Source organism: Pan troglodytes, chromosome 10 (assembly GCF_028858775.2).
Source record: "Pan troglodytes isolate AG18354 chromosome 10, NHGRI_mPanTro3-v2.0_pri, whole genome shotgun sequence".
NCBI classification, from domain to species: domain Eukaryota; kingdom Metazoa; phylum Chordata; class Mammalia; order Primates; family Hominidae; genus Pan; species Pan troglodytes.
Window position 1 is genome coordinate 65,075,189 of NC_072408.2, and position 17,731 is coordinate 65,092,919.

Here is a 17,731-nt window from a genome sequence, read left to right on the forward strand (position 1 = left end):
ACTATTTTAACTTCTTAATTGGAAGAAATTTCAGCCATTTGAAATATGGCTAAAACATGAAAAAAGGACCCATGAAATTATGTTTCCTGCTGTATAAAACTAAGGACAAAAAATGTGTAATAAATCAATTTAAGCCACAAACATACCTGCTTGGTCAAAAACGACACCCAAAAAACTGACAATTCTTACCAGAATAAAAGATTATTCCCATATAGTTTGCTGATGAAATTATGACCCTAAAATTACACCGTGCTAAGCTGGAGGCTGATCATATATAACCATTCCCGTTCCCTTTATCCAGATATCAATGTGCAATTGAAAGGAAGGTGGTATTTTAGGTGCTTTTGAGGTTAGGATGGAGGGAGAATAGACCATAAGTGGCTTATTCGGTGTAAGACATTGTATCAGGTTGCCACGCAGAGCTGCCATAACAAAATACCACAGACTGGGTGGTATTTTCTCCCAATTCTAGAGGCTGGAAGTTCAAAACCAAGATACCGGTAGGGTTGGTTTACTCTGAGCTCTCTCTCCTTGGCTTGCAGATGGCCACCCTCTTGCTGCCTCTTCACATGGTCTTTTCTCTGTGCACACACATCGCTGGTGCCTCTCTGAGTGTCCTAGTCTCTTTTTTTTTTTTTTTGAGATGGAGTTTCACTCTTGTTGCCTAGGCTGGAGTGCAATGGCATGATCTTGGCTCACTGCACATGGGCCTCCCAGGTTCAAGCAATTCTCCTGCCTCAGCCTCCCAACTAACTGGGATTACAGGTGACTGCCACCATGTCCGGCTAGTTTTTTGTATTTTTAGTAGAGATGGGGTTTCACCATGTTGGCCCGGCTGGTCTTGAACTCCTGACCTCAGGTGATCCACCGGCCTTGGCCTCCCAAAGTGCTGGGATTACAGGTGTGAGCCACCGCGCCCAGCTCTAATCTCTTCTTGTAAGGACACAAGTCACAGTGGATTAGGGCCCACCCTAATGGTCTCATTTTAATGTAATTACCTCTTTAAAGACTCTGTCTCCAAATACAGCCACCTTCTGAAGTTACTGGGACTAGGGCTTCAACGTATGAATTATGAAGGGACACTGTTCATCCCATAACAGGTATTAATAGAGGAGTAGAAATAGCACATTTGTTTTGCTCATTCTGGGCTGTTCTTACAAAGGAGACCAAACCAGCCCCTTAAGATTAATGGCGACTAACCCAGCCTCCAGTGAGGGTAAATCAAACTTCTATGGTGTTCATAGATGAGCATTTAAGGACAGGATTTGCCTTCATACTAATTTGAAACAAACTTTTAGTGATAAAGAAGACCAAATTCCTCCTACAGAAGAGTTACCAACTGGACTTTTTACTCCCGTCTCCTATTGTTTTCTTCTATCTTTGGGAAAGCACAAGATTTGTACCAAAAGACAGAAAGTCCTATATGCAGGAATGTCCCTTCTCAGAGTGCTGATAGTTAGAATAACTGAAATTTATTAAACACTTACTCCACCAAAAACTATGTTAAGTACTTTATACAATTACTCATTTAACCCTTACAGCTTTCCAGTGGGGTTGGTGTTAGTATCAACTGCATTTTATACCGATGTATTAACTGACATGTTGAAGTCATCACAGCTAGTGATTGAGGTGGATTTAAATTCAAATCCAGTTCATCTAACTACAGGAGCCATGCTCTAAACCATCACACACTGTATGTGTCAACTGAGATAATGAATATAAGTTGCTTGGCGTATGTCTGGCATATAGTTAAGGGCTCAGTAAATTTGATATTACTTTTAATGATAAAATAATATTAATGAATGTAATAATATTTTAAAGTACTTTATAACGTGTCAAATGTTCTGAGTGAAAGTTAACCCTCTGATAGTCAGGAGACCCTGAATTTCTTGAGGGCAGGCACTGTGTGCTGTTTATTTTTGTAGCCTGGGAGTCTAGAAAAAAGTGCCTGCTATGTCACATGGGCTCTAAAAGTATCTGCTAAATTAAGGATGAATATACTTACTGAAGTAATTATACCAGTCACATATATTAACTGAAGGCTTAATTCAATCCAATGTTAACCTGAGTACTCCCAAAGAAAAGCTTACTCAAACCGTTGATGCCTGACCTACCTACTTTAAAAAGATCTATGTCCCCCTCACAGGACCGCATAAGAATGGCATTTTAAGGCACAAATAGAACACTTTGAATTACTGTCCTATTTTTAGCCCGCAGGCTAAAATGGCTGGCAGGTCAAAACACTCACACATACCCCTGACACACATTTGCCACCCAGAAACACAGGATGTTGGCACAATATGGTCAGTGATGGTTACACGTTGTTCTGGGCTGGCTCTATAGCAAGCATGCTTCTTGGTTCTGACCCCTTTCAGAATCCCTGTCCCCCTAAACCCTTCTTTTCCAGGGAGCAAAGCAACTGGACAGAATCAGTACACTAAAGCACATGGAGAATTTATTAATAATTACGTCCTCAGAAATAGAAGGCATTTAAACAATAACAACAACAAAACAAAGCCCATCAGGAGAAACAAATCTTAGCATAAAGGAAATTAGTGCTCATGGTAAAATTGGGGGCATGAATGAAGGAGATCACTTGAGCTGGAGAATTTCTTGGTACCTATCAAAGTAAGCCAGTAAGCATTTATTCCAGCATTTTTTTTGGAATAAAAAATTACGGCAGTAATTCATTAAATTGAAAAAGAACTCTTCTCTGATATTATATATATTAATTTGTAAAAAGCTTTGTGCTACTTCTAATTAACAGAAAAAAATTTTGTTTATTATTGGTAAGATGTAATGGACAGTGGTAATGGACACTGTAAAACATAGTTTGTGTTTCCCTGTGTGTACAATAGATATGCATTTAAAGGGAGGCCTATTTAAAATTGACTTTAATATATTGTGTAGTATTATTTTTTCTTTTTAAAAAGTTTAACAAGAAAGCCGTGTAGAATTTTCCTATTACAATTTTAAATGTTTCTTGTGAACATTTCAAACAGCCTATTATGATTAATAGTTATAAAGAATAGCAAAAGAATTTCAAAAATATAAATAAGACTCCCTAATACAAACTACAAATACTTTAAATGTACAAAGTAAAAGATTTTAAACATCTTAAGATATTTGTCACTGGATTTGATTTAAGAACTTTGTTTTACTGACTACAACATATGGAGTAATAAAATTTCTGAGAGTGATTCCATATGATTTGGATGCTTTCCCTTAAGTAATTTATGGTTCTGTAAGTAATAAACTCATTTTTAAACCTAAAAAACCAAACCCTTTAGAATTAGAAGGAAGAAAAGTTATAGCTTGTATTACAAGACTTCAACTCAAATGGATGCAATAGGACATTGTATTTCTATGACTCATTAACATTGAAAAGCAAGGTGAAAAACGGAGCAAATTTATTTTATTTAAAAGCTGCAAGCTATCTTTGTAATTTAGATTATACTCTGAGTTTACAAAGTACATATTGGTACAAGAACGTCAAGTACATATTTTTAAAAAAGAGTACACCTCTTCACAAGAATCCTGTCATGTCAAGAGTGAGTATTTCTTTCTAATGTTGAAAATAAATCCCCAAGAACGAGTGTTTTGTGGAATGTTCCGCATTAACTCTGAGCCTATTATAGAATAGCACATTGATGTCCCCTTTTTATAGGTGCACTTTAATTTTTTGAGACTAACTACTTCTTTTGATTCTTCAAAAGCTGATATGTTTTTACAAAAGCATTCATGTGTCTTCCCAAAGAGATTTCTAAAGCGAATGTAATATACCCTACTATTAATAATTCATCCTAAGAATTAAGAGTGCAACTATAAACATGACTCTGGTCAGGTCATTATCCATGTTCCTGGATAGCATTTTACACAATGAGCCACATTTTACACAACTGCCCCTCATGAAGGTTATTAGAGAACAACCCTCACGGGGGATCCGAAAGAGGCTTCTCTTCACATCCTCAGCATCACACCTTCTTGCCTGACTAAAGTATTTTCCTCACTATGGTGGGTGTTCACGTCCTTGACTCAACTGAGCGCTGAGTGCTGGGCAGCCACCAGGTTGGGAGGCACTTTCATCCTTGAGGTGGGTGACAGGTGAGAGCACAGCCAACCTCCCTGCTTTCTCCTTACTCACCGCGCCCTGCAGTGGACAGGATGCCCATGGCACTGACTGCTGCTTGGACCATGGAGATGGGAAGAGAGTCATAGAGCAATCAGCCTCCCCAAGAAGACTGATGTGCAGATTGAAAAATCACAGGGCTGTGTGTTCATCCTCTACCAGGTTCTTCAGGCACCAGCACAGTCTTTATTTCATGAAAATCACCCCAGTTGTAATGACATATGCATCTGTGTGTTTACTGCCTTTATTGTCTTTGTCTCACTAGACTGTGAGATCCATGAATGCAGGGAGCTTCTTACTCGTGTTCACTGGTGCAAGACTTGCGCTTAGGCCCAGTGCCTGGTGCAAATGTTTGCTGAATAAATCAATTAAGTGAATGAAGGTCCTGGGCCTGAGAGAAAGCTGGGTAGGAGAGTGGGAGAAACTAGAGATGGCTTTCTGGTGGGAAAGACTGAAACACAGAGTTTCAAAGATGAAAGCAAGAAAGAAAAAATAAAAGTTTTAAAATGCATTTTGAGGCTGGGATGCTTGGTTATATATGTCACTTTGGGCAGACGCGGAAGCGCTTCCATCCTCAAAGAGCTCCAACTATAAGATAAGACAAATAGGTATTGCTCAGGGCTCTGAGCTCAGCCATGGGGCTGGGTTGCAAAGATTCCTCCAGGTCTGAAAGCTGATGTTATGTGAGTTATGACACCCTGTAGTACGAGGCCACTAGGGGAGCCTGTGAGGAGAAAGTGGGGATTCTGTGGTATAAGCTTTGGTATGGAGAAGCTACTACTCTCCACTTTAGTGGGGAATGCAGATCTGAAAAGGCTGGAAGCAGGCCAGTGTTTCTCTTTATTTTAGAATATATATGTGCAACCTGATAGTTGCTACCAATATGGGAAAAGAAAGGTATCTTAACAATTTATATATATTCCGAATCAATCAATGTCTTTTTAAAAAATAAAAAAAAAAGAAATATCCACTTAAGATCATGGCAAACTATCTAAATTCCACGAAACTTTAACCCAAACTTTGATTGTCCATACTGCTAATTTTCCTCCCTCCTCTCTAGTCAGATCAAATAGACTTAAAATATTTAAGAAAATATTTCTCTAAAATAACAAGTGAATATGCCAAGCAGAAAATTGGGAAGTTAGGAAAAAATGTTTCCCTTAGGACATGTCTAGATTTCCTAGGACAAGAAAACTGGGGGGACAGCCCAATCGTGGATCTTGGAGATCACAGATAATGACAAAATTTGTTAAACAATGTATAGTCTATTTCAGCCTAATGGTTTTAGATGAAACTCAGAAACAATAAGGAACTAGACAGGGGGGTTTGGGGGCCTTTTCCATGGAAAGTGGTTTAACTTTCAGAGAAACTAATTTAATTTTTAGAAAAAAAGCCCAGTGAAAACTTATTCCAATTACACAGGGAAAAGGAAAAGAAATTATAAATAAAACATCTAATAATATACCTAGTAACAGTTTATATTAATATACCTATGATCAACTATGTGACTTCAGGAAAATTACTTTTGTATGCTTTAATTGGATGATTAGTTAAAAATAAAGGTGTTGATAACCTGACTTATCCTGTCTGATAGCAAACTTGTGTAAACAAGAGGTGAGATAATAATATATTCCGTGTGGCAGATATTACTGGGCTTGATTTTCCTTTTCTGGCTTGTGAGGCTACAGAAGAACATTCTCCTGAGCCGCAAAGAGGTAAATCTCTTCTCTCGACACCCCTGTTAGTGTCTCCAAGGTGACCAAGTATAAGCCTGGCCGCCATCAGCACAGCTGCATATCTGGCTGATCAGCTGACAGCAGCCTTTCTCAATTCTATAGACTACTGCAGTTGAATTCCAGCTCCAGGCAAAGTATAACCTGGAAGCTCCTTGCTGTCGCTTTCTCTTCTTCCTCCTAGCTCAGCTTCCAGAGCATGGGGCACAGCTGAGAAAGCACAAAGATAGCACACACAGGTATAGGCAGATGCAGACACATACACACAAAGACCCAGGCTCCAATACTGAGGTGAGAGAATCTTGGGTCAGTGTTAGAAATAAAAAAATTTAATGATTATTTGCTAAGAAACCGAGTCACTTCTGCCACAGCTTAATAATTCTGTTTTTGGCTACATCCCTGATTAAGACCTGAACTGCCACAACACCATGCTGCAGAGGGGCTTAAGGGCAGCCCTCCCATGACACGAGCACAGGTCATATCTGTATCTCAAATGCAGACCTGAGTAAAAGACGCTTTAACATTTTCTCTCTCTGCGGCAACAGGACAAAACTGAACCAGGACAGATCTCAACAGCATGGCTGCCAGCCTACACTTTACTTGGCTCAAGCTGGTAATTCATTTTGTGATTTTCATAAGCTCTAAAATTCACTGATAAAATTTAAATGAAGAAACGAAACAACTGGGAGACTAAAATGGAATTGTATACTCCATTAGTCTCTTAGACAATTCAAATCTTGCTTTTAAAAGAAAAAGCAAAAAAAAAAAAAAAACACACACACACTTTCTTCCCCCAGGAGGCACCAATGACAGGTGAAGGCAGATTAAAATTAAAATATTTATAAAATTATATGACAAGATGCACAATTTTTCTACCACTTATTGTTGTCACATAGAAGATGGTGCCTTTGCTTTGTAATCTGAAATCAATAAGGAAAAGGAACTAAAAGTAATCTAGAGTTTTCCTTGGTGAAGATCCAAATATTTTAGAGCTGCATTTCCTGAAGGTAGCCAAATGTTCATCATACTTTATCAAACAAATATGGTGAGAGGTTTCTGGCTTACTTCATGACATGTAAGAGTAACAATAAAACCAGGAAGCTTTTATTTTAGCAGCTAAAAGGAAGAGAAAGATTTACTAGCATAATAGATTCTGGACGAGCTACTATTAATAGTAGATTTGATTCCTGCTGTCTGTCCTGTATTCATGCAAAGCAAAATCTTCTATAATCAGAATATATCACATCTCCTTGGACAAGATCCAACTTCTTACTGTGAAACATATGGTTATAAAAGCATGGTGGATTATTTTGCTTCCTAAGAGGTGTTTAAAAAGCTACTTTCACAGATAACTCACTTGAAAGAATAGTTCACTTTTTCCATAATTAAATATACAGTAAACAGCCTACATCTATTACTTAAAAGGGCAACTGTAAATGATTAGTACAATGTAGCAATGGATAGAAAAAGAAGCCCTGTGTTTAAAAATGGTGCGAACACCTGTGTTTCTATGAAGGCAGCAGACGTTCACATACGCATGCATCAAGACATGAAAGATGCTTCGTAGCTTCGTAAAGGGACTGCTTTCCATGAAATGGTATCAACTTAAATTTTAAAATGTATTCAAGAGAGAAAACTTTCTGTGGTCCACATGAGGCTTAAAAATATGGAAAAGATGCAGTGAGAACTCAACACAATGATCACTAATTGGGAGTTATTTTTTCCTAGAATATTTCTTCAGGATGGTAGAAACAAATGGGTTTCGCTGAAAAGCAGAGTAAAGCTGGCTTTCCAGCAACACTTGTTAAATTATTACCAAAGAAAGACCTTGTCAAATATGGCTCCTATCTATTAAAAAATGTGGTATCTACATAGAGATGATTAGAGTCTATTGGCCACAGTTACTAAATTACAAAGTTACTGTCAAAATGAATTATGATAGATTTGAATGACTAGAAATTTTCAGTGATTCCAGGAAGACTGATAAAAATATTCCTCTTACTGGGTCACACTTTAATACCAAATACCAGATTCCTGATGTTGCAAATTAACCTAAGCCAATGTGGCTGCTTAAAGATTGCCACATCCTTTGTAAACACTGGGTCCCTTGTGTTTAGAGCCAGATGGGATGTAACATTGAAAGTAAGCCATGGATAAAATGCAGCTGGAAGTGCAAAGGTTTATCAGCAAGCAAGTACAAAGCTAGTTTTACAGCACCTGCTCTTATGAGCTCAGAGAAGTCCTTCCTCAGGCTTATGGCTCTCCCACACAACAGAGAAAGCATGGCAGGCTTTCTCTGAGGACAGGGTACTACCCCAAGGCAGAACAGCCTGTCTTCAAGTCATGTTGAGCTCAGAGCCTTTGTGAAGTGTGGGGACCAAATAGGGCTGAGTTCTAGCTCTGTAAGGCTGCTGGGCTTGCTGGGATCCTAGACCCTTGTCATTCAAGGATGATGGTGCTTGTACAGTCTTTCTAGCCAACCATTTATTTTGGCCACAACTTATTTCGGCAGAGCATCATTATTTTCTAACAACCCTCATACTGAAGGACAAACTTCTGGTATGGATTTTGACAGCAAAATTGGAAGTGTCTGTGTAGGCCCTCAAAAGCATGGCCTCCTGAGCCGGGTACTTTTAACTGCTAACTAACCACTCCTAGAAGTAGGGTAAAGTTAACCTCACGTGCACGCAACACAAAGTTGACACTGATAAATCTTAAATTGTCACACAGACAACATAATGCCTCATTCGGTGGTTTTGTTCTTTCCTGTTTACATTTGTGCCTCATATTTTCCTCCCAAGGCATCTGTTGAATTACGCTGCTTCTGCTCCTAAATGATTCACTGGAGAACTTGAAAACTTCCTAGGGAGACAAAACGATGAATTTGTGGAGAGTTAATAAGATGTGATTTTGATTTTACATGGGGGAAACTGTCACTTAATATATGATGAATAAGCTCTTGTAGATGAAATGTCCTCTCTACGTGCTTATCCTTTATGAGTGGCTTGCAGTGTACCTTATTCCACCACAAGTCTTCACAGACATAGTTACTGCTGAGGCAAAAACAAACATGCACAATTCTAATTACAGCCTCTGTCACTGGTACTAACAAGTAATGTTTCTACCACTTAGAAACCAGAATACACATGAAATGCCTATGAATCTCTTTCTGGTTATTATCTTACACTTGCTGTTGACTGGTGAGAAATTCTCCGTAACTTTAAAATAAAAGGTTCAAAAGGAAACCCTATTAAGGTGATGTTGTTAAAGGAATAACTCTGTGAAGATTTGTTTGGCTGTTGTTATTCCTGAAGGTAGAAATAAGGCAACTGAAACAAATTTTAAGTAGTGCACCGAAGGAGCCATTACAAGTATGTAAAATTTACCCACCCACTCTCATATATCTGAGTTAATACCTCTCAAATGATTCTGAGATGTATTTGATGACAGAGTCCTTATTTTGAGTAAACACTGTTAGTATGTTGTATAATGCTAGAATGCACTTTGAAAAATGCTTGTGATAAACCACTCTAGGGAGAATGAGATTAAAAGGAAAAGTTCCCACATAAGAAGATTCTAAAACCTCTCTTAAGAAACCACACATAGGCTCAAAATAAAGGGATGGAGGAAGATCTACCAAGCAAATGGAAAACAAAAAAAGGCAGGGGTTGCAATCCTAGTCTCTGATAAAACAGACTTTAAACCAACAAAGATCAAAAGAGACAAAGAAGGCCATTACATAATGGTAAAGGGATCAATTCAACAAGAAGAGCTAACGATCCTAAATATATATGCACCCAATACAGGAGCACCCAGATTCATAAAGCAAGTCCTGAGTGACCTACAAAGAGACTTAGACTCCCACACAATAATAATGGGAGACTTTAACATCCCACTGTCAACATTAGACAGATCAACGAGACAGAAAGTTAACAAGGATATCCAGGAATTGAACTCAGCTCTGCACCAAGCAGACCTAATAGACATCTACAGAACTCTCCACCCCAAATCAACAGAATATACATTTTTTTCAGCACCACACCACACCTATTCCAAAATTGACCACATAGTTGGAAGTAAAGCACTCCTCAGCAAATGTAAAAGAACAGAAATTATAACAAACTGTCCCTCAGACCACAGTGCAATCAAACTAGAACTCAGGATTAAGAAACTCACTCAAAACCGCTCAACTACATGGAAACTGAACAACCTGCTCCTGAATGACTACTGGGTACATAACGAAATGAAGGCAGAAATAAAGATGTTCTTTGAAACCAACGAGAACAAAGACACAACATACCATTATCTCTGGGACACATTCAAAGCAGTGTGTAGAGGGAAATTTATAGCACTAAATGCCCACAAGAGAAAGTAGGAAAGATCCAAAATTGACACTCTAACATCACAATTAAAAGAACTAGAAAAGCAAGAGCAAACACATTCAAAAGCTAGCAGAAGGCAAGAAAGAACTAAAATCAGAGCAGAACTGAAGGAAATAGAGATACAAAAAAATCCTTCAAAAAATTAAGGAATCCAGGAGCTCGTTTTTTGAAAAGATCAACAAAATTGATAGACCGCTAGCAAGAATAATAAAGAAGAAAAAAAGAGAAGAATCAAATAGATGCAAAAAATAATGATAAAGGGGATATCACCACCAATCCCACAGAAATACAAACTACCATCAGAGAATACTATAAACACCTCTATGCAAATAAACTAGAAAATCTAGAAGAAATGGATAAATTCCTCAACACATACACCCTCCCAAGACTAAACCAGGAAGAAGTCGAATCTCCGAATAGACAAATAACAGGCTCTTAAATTGTGGCAATAATCAATAGCTTACCAACCAAAAAAAGTCCAGGACCAGATGGATTCAGAGCCAAATTCTACCAGAGGTACAAGGAGGAGCTGGTACCATTCCTTCTGAAACTATTCCAATCAATAGAAAAAGAGGGAATCCTCCCTAACTCATTTTATGAGGCCAGCATCATCCTGATACCAAAGCCTGGCAGAGACACAACCAAAAAAGAGAATTTTAGACCAATATCCTTGATGAACATTGATGCAAAAATCCTCAATGAAATACTGGCAAACCGAATCCAGCAGCACATCAAGAAGCTTATCCACCATGATCAAGTGGGCTTCATCCCTGGGATGCAAGGCTGGGTCAACATATGCAAATCAATAAATGTAATCCATCATGTAAACAGAACCAAAGACAAAAACCACATGATTATCTCAATAGATACAGAAAAGGCCCTTGACAAAATTCAACAACCCTTCATGCTAAAAACTCTCAATAAATTAGGTATTGATGGGACGTATCTCAAAAAAATAAGAGCTATCTATGACAAACCCACAGCCAATATCATATTGAATGGGCAAAAAGTGGAAGCATTCCCTTTGAAAACTGGCACAAGACAGGGATGCCCTCTCTCACCACTCCTATTCAACATAGTGTTGGAAGTTCTGGCCAGGGCAATCAGTCAGGAGAAGGAAATAAAGGGTATTCAATTAGGAAAAGAGGAAGTCAAATTGTCCCTGTTTGCAGATAACATGATTGCATATCTAGAAAACCCCATTGTCTCAGCCCAAAATCTCCTTAAGCTGATAAGCAACTTCAGCAAAGTCTCAGGATACAAAATCAATGTACAAAAATCAAAAGCATTCTTGTACACCAATAACAGACAAACAGAGAGCCGAATCATGAGTGAACTCCCCTTCACAATTGCTTCAAAGAGAATAAAATACCTAGGAATCCAACTTACAAGGGATGTGAAGGACCTCTTCAAGGAGAACTATAAACTACTGCTCAATGAAATAAAAGAGGATACAAACAAATGGAAGAACATTCCATGCTCATGGGTTGGAAGAATCAATATTGTGAAAATGGCCATACTGCCCAAGGTAATTTATAGATTCAATGCCATTCCCATCAAGCTACCAATAACTTTCTTCACAGAATTGGAAAAAACTGCTTTAAAGTTCATATGGAACCAAAAAAGAGCCTGCATCGCCAAGTCAATCCTAAGCCAAAAGAACAAAGCTGGAGGCATCACACTATCTGACTTCGAACTATACTACAAGCCTACAGTAACCAAAACAGCATGGTACTAGTACCAAAACAGAGATCTAGACCAATGGAACAGAGCAGAGCCCTCAGAAATAATGCCTCATATCTACAACTATCTGATCTTTGACAAACCTGACAAAAACAAGCAATGGGGAAAGGATTCCCTATTTAATAAATGGTGCTGGGAAAACTGGCTAGCCATATGTAGAAAGCTGAAACTGGATCCCTTCCTTACACCTTATACAAAAATTAATTCAAGATGGATTAAAGACTTACATGTTAGACCTAAAACCATAAAAACCCTAGAAGAAAACCTAGGCAATACCATTCAGGACATAGGCATGGGCAAGGACTTCATGTCTAAAACACCAAAAGCAATGGCAACAAAAGCCAGAATTGACAAATGGGATCTAATTCAACTAAAGAGCTTCTGCACAGCAAAAGAAACTACCATCAGAGTGAATAGGCAACCTACAACATGGGAGAAAATTTTCGCAACCTACTCATCTGACAAAGGGCTAATATCCAGAATCTACAATGAACTCAAACAAATTTACAAGAAAAAAAACAAACAACCCCATCAAAAAGTGGGCGAAGGATATGAACAGACACTTCTCAAAAGAAGACATTTATGCAGCCAAAAAACACATGAAAAAATGCTCACCATCACTGGCCGTGAGAGAAATGCAAATCAAAACCACAATGAGATACCATCTCACACCAGCTAGAATGGCGATCATTAAAAAGTCAGGAAACAATAGGTGCTGGAGAGGATGTGGAGAAATAGGAACACTTTTACACTGTTGGTGGGACTGTAAACTAGTTCAACCATTGTGGAAGTCAGTGTGGCGATTCCTCAGGGATCTAGAACTAGAAATACCATTTGACCCAGCCATCCCATTACTGGGTATATACCCAAAGGACTATAAATCATGCTGCTATAAAGACACATGCACACTTATGTTTATTGTGGCACTATTCACAATAGCAAAGACTTGGAACCAACCCAAATGTCCAACAACGATAGACTGGATTAAGAAAATGTGGCACATATACATCATGGAATACTATGCAGCCATAAAAAATGATGAGTTCATGTCCTTTGTAGGGACATGGATGAAACTGGAAATCATCATTCTCAGCAAACTATCACAAGGACAAAAAACCAAACACCGCATGTTCTCACTCATAGGTGGGAACTGAACAATGAGAACACATGGACACAGGAAGGGGAACATCACACTCCAGGGCCTGTTGTGAGGTGGGGGGAGGGGGGAGGGATAGCATTAGGAGATATACCTAATGCTAAATGACGAGTTAATGGGTGCAGCACACCAGCATGGCACATGTATACATATGTAACAAACCTGCACATTGTGCACATGTACCCTAAAACTTAAAGTATAATAATAATAAAATAAAATAAAAAAAGAAACCATCTCAAAATCTGGCAACTGTTTCCTATATCTGAAATACGTCATTTTTGCAATATTATAAACCCACTTCTTACACTTCCATTCTTGCAGAGATGAGAGCACTGGGTCACCATTGTCATCATGAGACATCATTATTTATTTAGAAAACGTTATTGCAATGTCCAGCTACTTTCTCTGCAGCAGCAGCAGTTAGTCTTTAATCTCCAGCAAAAAGTAATCACCTTTGTGACTCCACTTGGAATACCGTGGTGCTGAGGGGCTACTGTGGAGACACATGGGGGTTAGGTTCAAAGTCAGTAAATAAAGCAAACATCACACCCAGTCAAAAATACTCTTGAAAGTCCTTTTAGACTGGCTCCATGTTGGAGACTGACATACCTGTATCTCAAGAAGCCAAACCCAGAGAAATCATTCCTCGTAAGCGGGACAAATAGCTGTTTCGACAATTGAGCACTAATTGTATAGAGGCCATGTTGTATGAAGAAGGCTTATCTGTAAACACTAGAATCCCATTCACCACAGCAAGATGCTCACACCCTGAAGGCTCATGGGAACTGAGATTGCCTGAGAAGGACAAATCCACCCCTTTCATCTTCTGCTCTCTCCTGGACTATCGTCATTGAAGGCAATAACCAGAAATTTACCTACAGTACTTAGGGTGTTCCTCCCTCTCTCATCTTTTTAGTATTTCTTTTTTATTTCTACTAATCCAGTATAATTAATTTGTGTAAATATACCTGGGTAATATTTCAGTATCATTTTAATTAAATTTAAAAGATAAATATATATGTGTATATGTGTATAATCCAAGACAGGGTAAATCTGCTCAATTTTGTTTTATTCCTTTCCATACATTTTGTCATTTTGTTTCCTTTCTTTCTTTTTCTTTTTTTTTTTGACAGCGTCTCGCTCTATCATCCAGGCTGGAGTGCAGTGGTGTGATCTCAGCTCACTGGAACCTCCGCCTCCCTGGTTCAAGCGATTCTCCTGCCTCAGCCTCCCAAGTAGCTGGCACTACGGGTGCACACCACCACGCCTGGCTGATTTTTGTATTTTTAGTAGAGACAGGGATTCACCATGTTGGCAAGTCTGGTCTCAAACTCCTGCCCTCAGGTGATCCACCCACCTCTGACTTCCAAAGTGTTGGGATTACAGGCATGAGCCACTGCACCCTGCCATGTTTTCTTTCATTTCAATAAGCATTCAGCAAGTGACTACTATATGAAAAGAGTAAAGGGATTTGGGGCAAAAAGCTAAAGACTACATTACTTTGACTCTCAGAGACTTCAAAATTGATGTAGACACAAACAAAATTATAATCGGAGTAAGACTATATTAAGTATTGCAATTGAAACAGAATCCCCTTAATTATCATGTGTAACTCCTCTTAAAAGTTCTCTTCACTGTCATTGGCAATGGCTCTCTTAGTAATACAGGGCCACTGATCTTCCTTCATCCCACAAACTCATATGCAGTGCCAAGTGGGTGCAAAGTATTACTGTGCAAAATGTTATTCTAGGATCTCTGGGACATCAATGAGCCAAACAGAGAAAAAACAAATCCCTACCTCCATGGAGAACATGTTAACTGAGGTGGGGAGTGAGGTTTTTTAAGAGACATGACAGGCCGGGCTTGGTGGCTCACACCTGTAATTCTAGCACTTTGAGAGGCCGAGGTGGGTGGATCATGAGGTCAGGAGTTTGAGATCAGCCTGGCCAACATGGTGAAACCCTGACTCTACTTAAAATACAAAAATTAGCCTGGTGTAGTGGCACACGCCTGTAATCCTAGCTACTCAGGAGGCTGAGGCAGGAGAATTGCTTGAACCCGGGAGGCAGATGTTGCAGTGAGCTGAGATTGTGCCACGGCACTCCAGCGTGGGCAACAGAGCGAGACTCTGTTTCAAAAAAAAAAAGAGACATGACAAACAAATACTTCAATTATGTAATATGTTAAAAATGTGATAAACGGTGCAGGAGAAAAAAAGGCAGAACATGAAAAGGAGTATCTGGAACATAAGTAGGGATTCGTTGCAGTTTTACAGAGGGGCTCAAGAAGGGCCTCCTGGGAAGGAAATAATTCAGCAAAGACTTGAAGGAGGAACTCTTCAAAGGAAGAGTATTCCAGGTGGAGGGACTAGGCAAAGCCCCTGGGTGTGCTGTGCTTGCTGTGTTCAGGGGCAGCCAGGAGGCCAGTGTGGCTGGTGCCCAGTGGGCACGAGGTGAGGTTAACAAGTGATGGGACAGGGGAGATGGTAGGGAGGGAGTTGAGCTCAGACCACATCTGATTGTTACTGAAATGTCAGGGTTCAGTCTAGGTCCTGCTGCTTGAAGCACTGAAAGCCAATCACTGAGACAACACATATTGCCAGGGAAGAAGGATTTAATTGGGTGCTTCAGCTGAGCAGATGGGAGATCAGTCTCAAATTCATCTCCATGACTGAATAAAATTTGGAGTTTATATAGCAGGGGAGAAATGTAACTGCTTGCAGGAAAACAAGAATTAGGGAGGGGTAAGAAAGAGAAGTCTGTCAACAGGAAGCAGGCAGTCAGTTAAGCAATCACGACAGGTGAGTGGTCTGGCATCTCATTGTCCAGATGCAGTGATATGGCAAATGTTTCAGTTCCTTGATACTATCTGGGAGACCTGATGGTTGGTTTCCTATGGAAGAAACTCAGATCTAAGACAAATGCAACTTTCTCAAGTTTTAAGACTGGGAAGTTCAATCTCTGTCTTTATTCAAAAGAAACAGTAAACATTAGTTCTATGGGACAAGTAGACCAGTTTCAGTCCCCCTACCCTTTCTATTTATCAGTCTCTCAATCATGGGGAATCTTGCTGTCGATCTTTTGGGATGCTTCATGCTGAGAAGGGACGTTGTGGGCAGCTCCATACCATGGGTAAGGAGTCAAAGGTTAATGTAATACTATAGTTTTCTTCTGAAATAGTCTTTCTCTCTCAGTCCACCAATTCCACCAAGGGAAAATCATAGCAGGACCAAACTACTTACAAAATAAGCTTCAGTCACATATATTTGGCCTGATTATCCACACAAAGTGCAGCAAGAATCATTGTCTATACAGGCCTGGCTTTGCAGGAACCTCTCAGAAGGCCATTTCAGTCAAAGCCCTGGAAGAATAACCAGTTCCTTCAGCTGTGTCCCATTATAAAAGAAAACAGGTTATTATTAAATATATGCAAACAAACACATTACCGTGAATTAATAATATTCACAAATAGTTTATGAATTCTGGAGAAATAAGGCAGAGAAAGAGAGAAATATGCCTTAAATTCTGTTTACAAAGAGCATACTCAATTGTTAAAGGCTATAAATAGCTTGAAAGAAAAAAATTCTTCAGACTCTAAAAAACAAAACAAAAAGAATCAGCAATATTTCAAACAAAAAAGAGTCATTTTTTAAAAATTGTTTCAGCCTTCCATTAGTTTAGTCCATGCAACCAACTCCTCCTCTGCTTCATATTGGATCAGCAATCTTTATGAACACATCAGCTTTTTAACTAGAGTCCTGAAAGTTTTCTCTCTAATCTTATGGCACAATCTCCAAAGTTATCAGAAAACTGCATTCAAGAGTCCTTTTCATGAGCTCCTCCAAGAGGCAAGTCTTGGAGTGTAGCTGATTATAAGTCACTTTTTGAGAGGAATCAACACTAAATGACAACCATAGATGACAAAAGTCTTAGGACATTCATAGTTACAGACAAAGTTGCCAGGGAAATTTAGTTATTTCTGTGGCATACAACAGTTTACCATAATAATCATAATAATTACTATATATATTAAGACATGTCAGAGTTTCCAGAATATCATAAAATCCACGTAACCCAAAGAAAGTTAAATATTACCTCATATTTGACAATGCTTCATGTATAATGGTAACAAACAAACCAAATATGTCTCTCTTGGGCTTCAGGGGAACTAATATCCCTAACAAAGTTAGTTTGAGCTTAAAAAAAGTGAATTTGGAACTTGAAATTTTGCTTTTGGGAAGTTTGTGAAATATCAAAGGTTTAATGCACTTGCTATCACAAAATAGAATAATAGGTCATAAAATATTCATTTAGCCAAGATGATAAAACAAAAGTGTTTACTCTTTAATAGAGAGGAGACTCAGTTTTCCAAACAGTAAGACCTAAATACAGCATGAAGCCAACCAAATCTGGCTCTCCTCCCTTCTTTTTTCCCCTGCAGTTTACTCAAGGTAAACAAAAATCTGTTATTATCTCATTTATGTTACACAAAAATTTTGTTCAAAGAGAAAATCAAATTTTACCCTTATGTGGCATACTACCAATGTTAAAGTTCATTTTAATGAAACTTTATAAGCAAATCTATCTAA